At 37.1% G+C, this 11,559-nt stretch overlaps 3 pseudogenes; 1 reads left to right on the top strand and 2 right to left on the bottom strand.

The window, feature by feature from the left end:
• Positions 1-5,086: 5,086 nt before the first annotated feature.
• Positions 5,087-7,223, bottom strand: LOC125616001 (annotated as a pseudogene).
• Positions 7,224-9,674: 2,451 nt separating this feature from the next.
• Positions 9,675-9,970, top strand: LOC107140823 (annotated as a pseudogene).
• A 1,432-nt stretch (positions 9,971-11,402) lies between these two features.
• Positions 11,403-11,525, bottom strand: LOC125616175 (annotated as a pseudogene).
• Between the last annotated feature and the right edge of the window lie 34 nt (positions 11,526-11,559).

The raw sequence follows: 11,559 nt of genomic DNA, 5'->3' as shown, positions 1-11,559 counted from the left end.
GTTTTTAGCGTTCACTTAGACATACTACAAATTCCCCATTTTCTGGTTAAATTTCCTATTTGAAGTCGGTACCTCTCTTTAGTGCTTCTAATTCTTTAAATTTTATTTTTCATAAATGGTACAGTATTTAACTTTTGTTAGCAAATATTTGTTTTTTTACAATTATTAGTATACATCTAAGGAAACAATAGTTTATTAAAAACTTCTTGAAAATAATTTAAATACTGGGTTTTTTTTCCTTCTAATATTAAGAGTCAAATTAGCATTGGTGAGATAGTATTTGGAGATTCGTCTTTATGTTTGTTCCTTCTGCTTATTTGGATACTTTGTGAATGGAAAAGCCTAAACTTGCCCCTTTGTTATGAAGAAGTATTTTTTTTTAATTTTTTTTTTTTTTTAAAGAGAGAGAGAGAGAATTTTAATATTTATTTTTCAGTTTTTGGCGGACACAACATCATTGTTTGTATGTGGTGCTGAGAATCGAACCCGGGCCGCACGCATGCCAGGCGAGCGCGCTACCGCGTGAGCCACATCCCCAGCCCATGAAGAAGTATTTTATAGTTCACTTGTCACGTAGCTAAGCAGTACATTTTGATCCTTTACTTTTCTCAATTCTCAATTGGAAAAGATAAATACAAGTGGAATGTTCCTATACTTATATTTAGCTCCTACAAAATGCAGTATTGAAGACGTTTTTTTAAACCACATCTAATTATGTGAAGTATTTCTCTTTAAAAGGTTTTCTGTTTGTTGAGAAAGGGTCTCACTAAGTGCATTAGGACTTCAATAACTTATTGAGTCTGGCCTTGAATTTACTATTCTTCTGTCTCAGCCTCTAAATTGCTGGGATACAGCCATGTGCCACTGTACTGGACTTTTTTTTTTTTTTAAATGCGTTCTTCTTAATGTTTCCCTGAATGACCTTGAACTCCTCCATACAGAGATACACATGTCCTCCTACTAAACTATACCTTCAGCTCTCTTAGATGCACTTTTTTTTTTTTTTTTTTTTTTTTGCAGTATGAGCGAATCAAACCCAGGGCCTTGCACATGCCAGACAAGTACTATACTCTGAGCTACCTTCCCAGTGCTGTAGATGAGTTTTTTTAAGAAAGCTAACTCCTTTACCTTCAAAATTAGATACTGTTCTCATAATAATATCTCTAAGTAAATCTTGAACTAAATCAGATTTTAAAGATTACTCAGAAAATATGTTTTGGTGTTTGATACCAATATATTTTATATATTATAATATACATTATAAATGTAAATATCCAAATAATAGGGGTTTTTTATTCCAGTAATCTCTGACCCCTCCCCCATGATCAGAGGTTTTTTTTCCTCACCGTGTTAACACTGGATGTATACGGATAACCTTTCTGACACTGGGATTCTTGAGGTAAACTGGTAAAATCGCATTCAAAGGAGAAGCATGGTCACCGAGTGTGGTGGTGCACACCTATAATCCCAGTGATTTGGGAGACTGAGACAGGAGGATTGCAAGTTCAAAGCCACCCTCAGCAACTTATCAAGACTTTGTCTCTCAATATTATCAATTCTGAGAACTGTACTAAGAAACAAACCTATCAGATTTTTATGTTAAGTAGCTATAATTAAAATAATATGATTGCTCATATATAGGCACAACATATATATAAACTGGAGTTTCTGGGTGTCTGTTACTATGCCAGTACCATACTGATTTAATGTGTTTTTATAATGTTTTTAACTTCTGGTAGAGCAAATATCCTCAAACAACCTTTCTTTTTCAAAATGTTCATGGTTCATATTCATTTGTTATTTCAAATAACATTTTATCAAGTTGTCTCCTCTGCTCTTCCCAAAGTGTTGTGATTTTATACTCCACCTATTGAGTTGGCAATAATTACCATCTTTCTAACATTCATTCATCTCATAAATATGTGTTTTGTCATTTAGTTCTTTTTGGGGGGTGGGGAGGGGAATACCAGGGATTGAACTCAGGGGCACTTGACCACTGAGCCACATCCCCTGTCCTTTTATTGTATTTGTCTGGCTTTGAACTCTCAATCCTCCTGCTTCATCCTTCTGAGCTGCTGGGATTACAGGTGTGCACCACCATGGCCCCATACCTGGCCATTTAGTTCCTTTTTGTCTTTAAAGTTTTGTAGGGGCAGGAGAGCATACCCAAGGCAATCCCCACCACCAAAAAAAAAAAAAAAAAAGTCTTAAGTATTACAGTTTTCTTCATAAAGACCCTGCACATTTCTGGAAATGGAAGCTCCTTGAGGGCAAGTGCTTTGTTTTGTTCCCAGAATATAGACCAGAATCTGGCATATCATAACATTTATTGTATAGATGTCATTTTCACCTGTCAAATACAAGATCAAATAATTGGATAATATTGGTGAAGATGTGGAAAATTGATAATCCTATATACTGCTAGTGAAAGGATATGTATTAATCTTTTTTTTTTCTGTGTTTTATAGTGTTTTGACATCTTAAAAAGCTTGCTAACAAAGTTGAAACTGTCCTTCCAGCATAAGCCCTTTCTTATACATGGACACAATATCTTTATTCTCTTTATTTTTATGTGGTGCTGAGGATCGAGCCCAGGTCTCACATGTGCGCGGCGAGCGCTCTACCGCTGAGCCCTATAAGCCCTTTCTTAAAGATGGTGAAGATACCACTGGTACATTCTCTCATATACAAAGCAAGCAGTTCTTAGTTTGTTGTAGTTCCACCCACCTCATCTAACACAAACAAGCTGATATGGGGGTGGTTCCAAGACCCCTAGGGACACCAATATCCTCAGATTTTCAAATCCCTTACATAAAAAAAGGCATAGTGTGTACACATAACCTACACATGTCCTCAGCATACTTTAGATTACTTAAAATACCTAATGTAAGACCAAAAAAAAAAAAAAAAAACACAGTCTCAGTATTGTTCAACCCCAGGACTGCAAAAGCCCCAGCATACTATTTATGGATGCCTAAGAAAGAACTTGGATTGGAGAATTCAACAGAGAAGGTTTGGACATTTTAACTTTCTTTCTTTCTTTCTCTCTCTCTCTCTCTCCCTCCCCGCCCCCTCTCTCTTTCAGAGGAAAAGTTTATCACTGTTTCAGAGGTCTCAGTCCACAGATGGTCAACTCCACTCCTCAGAGTAAGCCAGGACATCATGAAGGAAGGTTGTGGTGGAGGAAAGTGGCTTTGGATATGACAGCAGAAGCAGAGAGAGCAATTTGGACATTTTAGTACTCAAATCCTTAGGGGCACGGCTGGGGTGGTAGAAGAGCGTTTGCCTAGCATATGTGAAGCACTGGGTTCAATTCTCAGCACCACATATAAATAAATAAAGGTCCATCAACAATTAGAAGATATTTTTTAAATATTTTTTAAAAAATAAAGAAATTCTTAGGGCCAATAGTCCAGGACAAGGAGGGCTCCACTGTGCCTACAAGCAGGAAAATATATACAGAGTAGGTTGTGTGCCTTTTGCACAAATGAATTTCTTCAGATGTTTTATAAATGCATTCTTTTTCTTTACAACCAAGATCACTCTGTTTTGATCCCTACCTAAAGATTCAGATACAAGGGAAGTGGCCAGTTTCCTTCTTATCCTCATTATCACTTTCTTTCAAGTCCTTATATCTCTAGCAGGAACTGCAAGACTTCCTAGGCACTAACTGTTGTTTACCCCAACAAACACGGTCCCAATTTTTTCTGAAAAAAAAAAAAACATTTTTTTGTTGTAGATGGACCCAATACCTTTATTTATTTATTTTTCTGTGGTGGTGAGAAGTGAACCCAGTGCCTCACACGTGCAAGGCCAGTGCTCTACCACCACGCTACAACCCCAGCCCTTACTGAATGTTTTAATCCACAGTTTATTAAATTCATGGATGCAGAACCCAAAGATACAGCAGGCCAACTTTTAATTCCCTTACCCTAAATTATTCTGACACACAAATACCAGGTAACTAGAGACCACCCCATTGCCCAAAGCCTGACAGAACTATTCAAATTAGCTAATCCTAAACTGTGTACACTGTCCTGCCTTGACTTATCCCCTATAATTATCCCCTATAATTCCCAATGAAGGCTCAGACCTGGACTTTTCTGTCCATCCTATCTGCTGCCCGCTGAACAAAACCTGGCCTTTCCTCTGTGGCCCTACATGGCATGTGGTAACCCCCTGTCTGGAACCTGAGTATAATGAACTTGTTCCTTCCAACCTCATTCTTGTTTCCTTCTGTGGACTTTACCATACTATATCTATGCTGCATTTACATTTTTAGAACACAATAAATTGATTCAACCTTTACAGAGAGCAGTTTTTCCACAAATCAAAATTTGAAAACACTCTGCACCATGTACAGCCAGAGGAATGAGAAGTTTGCTCCATTTTTGTACAATGTGTCAAAATGCATTCTACAGTCACATATAACTAATTAGAACAAATTTTAAAAATAATGAATTTTTAAAAAAGAAAAAAATTTTAAAACATATCTGTTGACCTAGAAAGTTTACTTCCAGAAATTTATCTACAGATACTTTTATGCATGTGAGAAACAATATATATAATAAACGTAGCATTATTTCTAAATCAGGACTTGGAAACAAACTACGATCTATATATACAAATCTGGTTAAATTAATTATGCTACATGCATTCAGTGCAATATTTTACAGGTGTTAAAAGAAAGGAGACCTATGTGTACTTACATGAATTGACCTTCACCATAATTGTAGGTCAAAAAAGCAAGATTCAGAGTAGGAAGAACAGTGCGTGTTTAAAGACTGAAGTTCTAATGCTAGTCATTGCCAATCCCTGTAAGACCTTGCAATCTGTCTGTGCCTCGATTTCTTTACTGTAAAACAGTACAAAGTGCCAACCTCCCAAGCTTGTTTGAGGAGTAAAAGAATTAATGTGGTTTTGTTTTTGTTTTTGTTTTTTTCTTATTAATACAGTATTTATTTGTCTTCCCTCTGTCAAACCCTGAGCCAACCACTTTCCCCAGACTGCCTGAGGAGGTATAGGAAAAAGGACACACAGAGCAGACAAGACATGGGAGAAAGAATGCAAGGTGAAGACTGCTCCTTCATATGGTGAAGAGGATAAGAAAGGCCACTATCAGGCAAAAGAGCCCCATGGCCTCTGAGAAGGCAAAGCCAAGAATGGCGTAGAAGAGCTGTTGCTTCAGAGAAGGGTTCCTGGCATAACCAATGATAAAGCTTCCAATACAGTCCCAATCCCAGCCCCAGAGCCAGCCACCCCAACTGTGGCAGCCCCAGCCCCAATGAACTTGGCTGCTGTGTCAGTGTCCCTTGAAATGGTGCTGGTTTGGAAGCTAAGGGGAGGGATAAGTGAGGTCAGGGGACATGGGACTGCCAAGCTGCTGAAGCTCTCATATGTCAGTGTCTCTGGTCGGTTCAGAACTATTGCAAACAGTAGTTGGCTCAGCAGCTTAGAGGTGATCTACCATTGAGCCACAACCTCAACCCCTATCCCTAGCCCTTTTTAATTTTTTATTTTGAAACAGGTCCTCAACAAATTGTCCAGGCTGTACTGAAACTTGCAATTCTCCTGCCTCAGCTTCCAAAGTATCTGGGATTACAAGTGTGCACCAGGAAAAACCCTTTGACTTTTGATTCTCAGGCTAAAATAGTTCAAAATTAATTCACTGGAGAGGGATAGTGGTGATAGTTTTACAATTTGAATTACCTAATGACACTCAATTGTATACTTAAAAATTGTTAAAATAGTTGATTTTATGTTTTACCACAACATTTATTTTGCAAATTATATTGTTATAAACATCACTGTCTTGCTAGGGCAGTAAGAGTTCATACCTCCTATATTTATTGAATGCCCGCTAATATGGTTTAAACTGTCTTCACTTCAAGTCTGTTCTCTCAACTTTTGCTCATCCTTCCAAAAGTAGCAGAATAATATTACACGGAAAAAAAATGTCCTTGCACAATTCCCTCCCACATAAATCTCAATATATCAAATATATTCTAATTACAACAAACAGAAAATATAAAGAAAAAGGAACCAGGCATGGTGTACATACCAACAATCCCAAAGACTCCCAAAATTGGGGCAGGATGATCACAAGTTTGAGGAGCCTCAGCAATGAAGCAAAGCCTTAAGCAATTTAGAACCTATCTTAAAATAAAAATAAAAGAGCTGGGGATGCAGCTCAGTGGTAAAGTGCCTCTGGGCTCAATCTCTGGAACCAAAATAATAATAATAATGATAATAATTTAAAAATTAACTTACCATCTGCAGCCCCTGCCTGATAACCTCTAATCTACTTTCTGTGACTATAAATTAATTTATCCTAGATATTGATATAATTCATAATATTTAATACAAGCAGAATCAAACAAAATTTGTCTTTTTTATGCCTGGTTTATTTCACTTAGGATGATTATTGTAAGATATCATGCATGTATAAGTATTTCATTTCTTTTCATAGCTGAATAATTCCATTTTATGGATATACCATGTGCTGCTGTGGACAGTTATATGTGTTATTCAACTTTCTGTTATTGTAGCAAATACTTGCAATAATCAATTTATAATGAAGGAAGGTTTATTTTGGTTCATGCTTTCAGAAGTTTAAGTCCATGGTCATTTGGTTCCATTTTCTTTTGGGTCTTAGGTGAGGCATAACATCATGGTAGGGAGTGCATGGTAGAGCAAACTGCTCACCTCATGGTGGCCAGGAAGCAAATAAGAAAGACAGGAAGGTTGGGGCTGGGGTTATGGCTCAGCGGTAGAGCGTTCCTCTATTGTGTGCGAGGCCCTGGGTTTGATCCTCAGCACCATATTAAATAAATAAATAAATAAATAAATAAATAAATAAGAGAGACAGGAAGGGGCCAGGATCCCAGTATCCCCTTCAGTAGCACACCCCCAATGACCTAACTTCCTTCCACTAGGGCCACCTCTTAAAGATTCCATCCCAATTATGCCATGGAGACTAAGCCTTTAAAACATGGGCCTTTGGGAGAGATTTATTCAAATACTAGCAACATAGAAGAATGGGGTTTTTTTCCCTGGTACTTGGGATTGAACCCAGTGTCACTTTACCAGTGAATCATATCTCTAGCCCTTTATATTTTTTATGTTGAGACAGCTTTTCACTAAGTTATCCAGGCTGGCCTGAAACTTGCAATCCTCCTGTCTCAGCTTCCCAAGTAGCTGGGATTACAGGCATGTACCACCATATCTAGCAGCATACTGGTATTTTAATTCCTGTTTTCAAATCTGTTGGGTATTATTGGGTTAAACGTAAGTCAGTGCCTAGAAGGTTGATGTTTCTAAAGGTAAACTAAGAAGGATCCCAAGAATATGTTGGGGAGGGGAGCAAGGAGAAAGCAAGCTGATCAATTCCTTTATCTCCAGTCTTTAAATGAAGAACAAAGCAGAAGGATGTTGATGGTAAAATATGTACTCATAAAATGTCTGAAGAAACCCATATGAGCAGTTGGACTAGGCAGCCCTCCATTTTATTCTGGTCTACTGCCACCAAGGAACTTGTGAGTAATAAAATGTCTAAAATCTCTCAGTGAGGTCCTTCAATTTCTTTCTTTGGGATCAGAAAATAGTACTTACGCTGGGGCCTTTTTAGCCCTGTGGTTGAACAGGAGTGGAATTTCTGGGCCATTTTTTTTTTAATTCCTCCTGGTACTGTGAATTAAACCCAGGGGTGCTTTACAAGTGATTCACATCCCAAGCACCCCGCTTTTTTGAGACAGGGTAATACTAAATTGCTGAGGCTGTCCTCAAACGTGAGATCCTCCTGCCACAGCTTCCCAAGTCACTGGTATTAAAGGTATGTCCCACCATACCTGGTTAAGTTTGGAAGAATTGTTTTTTTATGGTGGCTGCACCATTTTATATTCCTATCAACAATGCACAACTTTATTCTACTACCCATAAGCATCCAGAATCATCTGCTGAAGTCTACTCATCTCAAAACCAACTAACTGGTCATCCATCTATGGGTTTACTTCTGGACATTCAAATCTATATCATTTGTCTATATGCTTTTCTTTTGCTAGTACCACACTGTTTTCATTCCTCTAGTTGTACATGTTTTTAAATCAATTATGAGATTGTGTTTTTCATGAATTCTAGACAACAAGAATACATGCTGATAAGAGAACACCAATAAGTCATATTTACTAATTACAAATTAACTTATGATGGGGACAGCCAGGAATGGTGGTTCATGTCTGTAGTCCCAGGTACTCAGGAGGCTGAAGCAGGAGGGTTGCAAATTTGAGGCTAGCAACTTAGCAAGGCCCTAAGCAACTTAGCATGATCCTGTGTCAAAATGAAAAATAGAAAGTGCTAGGGATGTAACTCAGGTATGGAGTGTCCCTGAGTTGGATCCCCAGTACTGAAATATTTATATATAAAATACACATATAGGGGCTGGGGCTGTAGCTCAATGGTAGAGCGCTTGTCTCGCACATGTGAAGCACTGGGTTCAATCCTCAGCACCATATAAAAATAAGTAAATAAATATATTGTGTCCATAAAAAATTTTAAAATACACATATATATTATATTAATAATGACTTTTATATATTTGACTCTTGTAATATGTTTCAGTACTCAAACCCAACCCCATCAAGGTATAGTACTAATTGAATATCCAAACTTCTAAAGAACTAGACCTGGGATATGGTGACTCTCTAACAAGTAATCTTTGCAAGATCTGTGTGGCTAGACACCAGATCCTCTCATTCTTCAGGGTTTTTGTTTGTTTTTTGTTTTTGTTTTGGGATTGAACACAGGGGCTTTACCACCAGACTACATCCCCAGCCCTTTTTATTTTTATTTTTTATTTTGAGATAGGATCTCACTAAGTTGCTTAGGGTCTTGCTGTATTGCTGAGGCTGGCCTCAAATTTGTCATTTTCCTGTCTCAGCCTCCCAAGTTGCTGGGATTACAGGTGTGCACTTCTCTACCCAGAATATCCTTTAATTTTAAACAATAGATATTTCAAGAGTCTGATGATTGATGTATTGTGCAGCATTCAGTGCTTATGTACAAGAATGAAAATGCATGAAGATTTCTAGAAAACCAAAATGAAGTTCTTACAAATACACAGATCAGAAAAGCCTGGGGTTTTAATACCAAGACCTATAATCTTGACACTCCTCTATACTGCTCTTTCTTCTCTTTCATTTTCTCCTCTTGAGAGCACTCCCCAAAGTGTATTATTAAAGACAGCTGCATGTATTAAAGTGGATACTGCTTCTATATTATCAAATAACCCCAGGAGGTAATAAAATTGCATTACACTTATTTTAAATGAGGTTATGGGGCTGTTTGCTAGTGAGTGATGAATCTGGGAGGTGCCTGACATGTATGACCAAAACCTACAGGAGAGAACACACAGCACCATACATGTAAAATCCCCTTATGGTGTCTGCCATTACAAAATAAATTTTATCTTTTAAAAAACATTCTTGGTTGGCTGGGGTTGTAGCTCAGTGGTAGAGCACTTGCCTAGCATGTGTGAGACACTGGGTTCTATCCTCAGCACCACATTAAAAAAATAATCAATAAAGATATTGTGTCAATCTACAACTAAAAAACAATTGAAAAAAAAAAACACATATTGTTGGACCTCTTTCTTTCCATGCCTATAATGCTCTGCAAACATGGTGAACTTTCCTAAACCCACTGGACATTTTGTAAGAAGTATGGTAAACACAAATCCCATAAATGACGCAGTTCAAGAAGGGAAAGGATTGTCTGTATGCGCAGGGAAAGCAGCACTAATGACAAAAAACAGAGTGGGTATGGTGGGAGGACTAAGCCAATTTTCAGGAAAAAGTCTAAAACTACCAAGATTCTGCTGATGCCTGAGTGTGATGAGCCTAACTGCAGATCTAAAAGAAGGCTGGGTATTAAGAAATTCATTGAACTGGAAGGAGATGAGAAAAGGAGCAAGTGATCTAGTTCTAAGCTTCATTATTTGTTTTATTATGAAGGTAATAAAATGTTGAGGTTATCTTAAAAAGATTCATGGCTGAATGAATGACTTGGATAAACTCTATTTTATTGAAATGGTGATGAGTGTACTATAATGATCTAACCCAGTTTAATAAAACCCTTTTGAGTTCCTGTCCCTAAAATATGAGTAAAGGGAGCAGGTGGGGGCAGGTGAGTACCTCACTTGAAACCTTTTTCAGAGTAAATTTCAATTTTGGTAGGGCTATTATCATTTGCTAATTTAATAAGAAATATTATAAGTAACAGGCAACAAAGAGAAAAAGAAGAAATTTAAGGCTTTAACAGAGCACTTTTAAATTTGTTTTGTAGCAATTAATTTTCAAAACGCTCTTAACAACTTGGACGGAAATCAAATTCATGGGGGTTTGTGGCAAGGTGAAGAAACTTGCAGGTAATATGAGAGTTGGGAGTGGAGGTGTACCACACTGTTTTTCTTTTGCCTCCTCGATTTCGATGGTTTGACCAGATTTAAGTTTCCCTTTTAATTTTCCACCATCTTCATAAAAGGTAGAGAAATATATAGTGTGAAATATGATTCATAATAACAGCATTAGTCCATAATTAAAAACATTATGCATTGTTTGGTTGTCTGGTAGAATATGCACATCAGAAATAAGTGGTAGTTCTGGAGACCAGTGGGTTGCTATAACAACCAGACAAAACAGTTTAATAATAGCTCTCCCTCAAAGCTAGAAAATTGACACAGAGATGAGAGCTGGGTATGTAGGTGTTTATCATATAAATGCGAATAAGCACCAAATACATTTATGTATTTCTTCATTGGATAACTATTTATTGAGGGTCAGTGCAGGGCTTTGGACTATGTTAGGAATTTTCAAGAAGATTCACATGGCCCCTGCAATAATACAATGTATGTTCTAGTGGAGAAGACAAATAATAAAGAGCAAACAAATCAATAAACTGAATACTTCCTGCTGGCAAGAAGGGCATGAAGGAAAAGAAAGAAATGGGACCATGACACTGAACAAGCAATAGATAAAAAATACAGAGATTAATCTAGTCACAGTATATTTCAAAAAATTTGGTCTTTTCTGAAATATGTGGAAGCTAACAAGTTGATATCATAGAAATAAAGAGTAGAATAGTAGTTTCCTTGAAAGTGTAGGGAATGGGGGAATACAGAGGGGATGGTTAATGATTACGGGGTACAGTGCGATAAAAGGAATGTGTATCTCAATTCAAAGAAAAGATCAGTGTTTGTGGTGGTGCCAGCTGCCCTGAATTAATAATTGCGTACATTATTGAAATGTCACGCTATTCCCTATAAATAAGTACAATAATTCTGTGTCAATTAAAAATTCTTTAAAAATATTGTGTTTAAGTTTACAGGAGATTTAGTAGAAATGGACAATAGAGCCTTTTTAAAAAAATATCCATTTAATATATTGTCCTCGGATAGAGGGCATATCAGATATTAAACTGATAAGAACAGGTACTACAAGTACATGATCTTAGCCAAAAGGCTGAGAAGTAATGACAATGGAGGTTTTTTTTTTTTTTTTTTTTTTG

Source organism: Marmota marmota, unplaced genomic scaffold, assembly GCF_001458135.2.
Source record: "Marmota marmota marmota unplaced genomic scaffold, marMar, whole genome shotgun sequence".
Lineage (NCBI taxonomy): Eukaryota > Metazoa > Chordata > Mammalia > Rodentia > Sciuridae > Marmota > Marmota marmota.
The sequence above is the reverse complement of the archived record's forward strand: the minus strand, read 5'-3'. Positions and strand labels throughout refer to the sequence as shown.